Source organism: Mastomys coucha, unplaced genomic scaffold (assembly GCF_008632895.1).
Source record: "Mastomys coucha isolate ucsf_1 unplaced genomic scaffold, UCSF_Mcou_1 pScaffold4, whole genome shotgun sequence".
Lineage (NCBI taxonomy): Eukaryota > Metazoa > Chordata > Mammalia > Rodentia > Muridae > Mastomys > Mastomys coucha.
The window spans coordinates 34,567,933-34,571,732 of NW_022196910.1; positions in this window are offsets into that span (position 1 = coordinate 34,567,933).

A 3,800-nucleotide genomic window follows, 5' to 3' on the forward strand; every position below is an offset into this window, starting at 1 on the left:
AGCTAGAAGATCCTGGGCAGATGTCATACAAACCCTAAGAGAACACAAATGCCAGCCCAGACTACTATTCCCAGCAAAACTCTCAATTACCATAGATGAAGAACCAAAGTATTCCATGACAAAACCAAATTCACACAATATATTTCAACAAATCCAGCCCTTCAAAGGACAATAAATGGAAAACTCCAACACAAGGAGGGGAACTATATCTCTGAAAAAGCAAAAGTGTAAACTTCCAACAAAACTAAAAGAAGATAGCCACATGAATGGAATGCCAACTCTAACAACAAAAATAACAGGAAGCAACAATTACTTTTCCTTGATATCTATAAATATCAATGGACTCAGTTCTCTAATAAAAAGACATAAACTATCAGATTGGGTACATAAACAGGACCCAACATTTTGCTGCCTACAGGAAAAGCACCTGAGTGACAAAGATAGATACTACCTCAGAATAAAAGGCTGGAAAACAATTCTCCAAGCCAATAGTCCCAAGAAAAAAGCTGGAGTAGCCATTATAATATCTAATAAAATCAACTTTCACCCTAAAGTGATCACAAGAGATAAGGAGGGACACTTCATATTCATCAAAGGTATGATCTACCAAGATGAACTCTCAATTCTGAACCTCTATGCTCCAAATCAAAGGGCATCTACATTCATAAAAGAAACTTTACTGACGCTCAAAGCACACATTGCACCACACACAATAATAGTGGGAGATTTCAACACCCCACTCTCTGCAATGGACAGATCATGGAAACAGAAACTAAACAAAGACACAGTGAGACTAACAGAAGTTATGAAACAGATGGATTTAACAGATATCTATAGAACTTTTTATCCTAAAACAAAAGGATATACCTTCTTCTCAGTACCTCATGGTACCTTCTCCAAAATTGACCATATAATTGGTCACCATGGACTAAAGCAGTTCCTCAATAACATAATAAACAATAGAATGCCCACATACATGTAGAAGCTTAACAACACTCTACACAATGATAACTTGGTCAAGGAAGAAATAAAGAAAGAAATTAAAGACTTTCTAGAGTTTAATGAAAATGAAACCACAACATACCCAAACTTATAGGACACAATGAAAGCAGTCCTAAGAGGAAAACTCATAGCTTTAAGTGCCTCCAAAAAGAAACTGGAGAGCACATACACCAGCAATTTGACAGCATACCTGAAAGCACTAGAACAAAAAGAAGCAAATTCACCCAAGAGGAGTCAAGGCAGGAAATAATCAAACTCAGAGCTGAAATCAACCAAAAAGAAACAAAAAGAACTATACAAAGAGACAACCAAATTAGAAGCTGGTTCTTTGAGAAAAATCAACAAAATAGATAAACCCTTAGCCAGACTAACTAGAGGGCACAGAGACAGTGTCCTAATTAACAAGATCAGAAATGAAAAGGGAGACATAACAACACACACTGAGGAAATCCAAAAAATCATGAGATCCTACTACAGAAGCCTATACTCAACAAAATTGGAAAACCTGGATGAAAAGTACAATTTTCTAGACAGATACCAGGTACCAAAGTTAAATCAAGATCAGATCAGTGATCTAAACAGTCCCATATCTGCTAATGAAATAGAAATAGTCATTAATAGTCTCCCAACCAACAAAAGTCCAGGACCAGATGGGTTTAGTGCAGAGTTTTATCAAACCTTCAAAGAAAACCTAATACCAATACTCTTCAAACTATTCCACAAAATAGAAACAGATTGTACTCTACCAAATTCATTTTATGTAGCCATAATTACTCTTATACCTAAACCACCATTACTCTTATACCTAAACCACATTACTCTTATACATAAACCTAAAGAAGAAAGAAAACTTCAGACCAAACTCTCTTATGAATATCAATGCAAGAATACTCAATAAAATTCTTGCAAACCAATCAAAGAACACATCAAAACGATCATCCACCATGATCAAGTAAGCTTCATCCCAGGGATGAAGGTTCAATATATGGAAATCCATCAACGTAATTCACTATATAAACAAACTCAAAGGAGAAAAACATATGATCATGTCATTAGACGCTGAGAAAGCATTTGACAAAATCCAACATCCCTTCATGATAAAAGTCTTGGAAAGATCAGGAATTCAAGGCCCATACTTAAACATAGTAAAAGCAATATACAGAAAACCAGTAGCCAACATCAAACTAAATGGAGAGAAACTTGAAGCAATTCCACTAAAATCAGGAACTAGACAAGGCTGCCCACTTTCTCCCTACCTATTCAATATTGTACTTGAAGTCCTAGCTGAGCAATTAGACAACAAAAGGAGATCAAAGGGATACGAATTGGAAAGGAAAAAGTCAAATTATCACTATTTGCTGATGATATGATAGTATACTTAAGCGACCCCAAAAATTTACCAGAGAGCTCCTAAACCTGATAAACAACTTCAGTAAAGTAGCTGGATATAAAATTAACTCAAGCAAATCAGAGGCCTTCCTCTAGACAAAGATAAACAGGCAGAGAAAGAAATTAGGGAAACAACACCCTTCACAATAGTTACAAATAATATAAAATACCTTGGTGTAACTCTAACTAAGCAAGTAAAAGATCTGTTTGACAAGAACTTCAAGTCTCTGAAGAAGGAAATTGAAGATCTCAGAAGATGGAAAGATCTCCAGTGCTTGTGGATTGACAGAATTAATATAATAAAATTGGCCATTTTCCGAAGGCAATCTAGAGATTTAATGCAATCTCCATCAAAATTCCAACTCAATTCTTCACAGACTTAGAAAGAGCAATTTGCAAATTCATCTGGAATAACAAAAAACCCAGGATAGCCAAAACTGTTCTCAACAATAAAGGAACCTCTGGTGGAATCACCATCCCAGACCTTAAGCTGTACTACAGACCAATTGTGATAAAAACTGCATGGTATTGATACAGTGACAGGCAGATAGATCAACGGAACAGAATTGAAGACCCAGAAATTAACCCACACACCTATGGTCATTTGATATTTGACAAAGGAGCTAAAACCATACAGTGGAAAAAAGACAGCATTTTCAACAAATGGTGCTGGCTCAACTGGCGGTTAACATGTAGAAGAATGCAAATCGATCCATTCCTATGTCCTTGTACAAAGCTCAAGTCCAAGTATATCAGGAACTTCCACATCAAATAGAGGATACACTGAAACTAATAGAAAAGAAAGTGGGAAAGAGCCTTGAGCACATAGGCACAGGGGAAATTTTCCTGAACAGAACACCAATAGGTTATGCTCTAAGATCAAGAATTGACAAATGGGACCTCATAAAGTTGCAAAGCTCCTGTAAGGCAAAAGACACTGTCAGTAGGACATAACAACAACCAACAAATTGGGAAAAGATCTTTACCAATCCTATATCTGATAGAGGGGTAATATCCAATGTATACAAAGAACACAAGAAGTTACACTCCAGAGAACCAAATAAACCTATTTAAAAATGGGGTACAGTGCTAAACAAAGAATTCTCAACTGATGAATACAGAATGGCTGAGAAGCACCTAAAGAAATGTTCAATATCCTTAGTCATCAAGGAAATGCAAATCAAAACAACCCTGAGATTCCACCTCACACTAGTCAGATTGGCTAGGATAAAAAACTCAGGTGACAGCAGATGCTGGAGAGGTTGTGGAGAAAGAGGAATACTCCTTTATTGCTGGTGGGATTGCAAGTTGGTATAACCACTCTGGAAATCAGGTTAGCGGTTCCTCCGGAAATTGGACACAGTTCTACTGGAGGACCTGCTATATCATCCCAGGTCATATACCCAGAA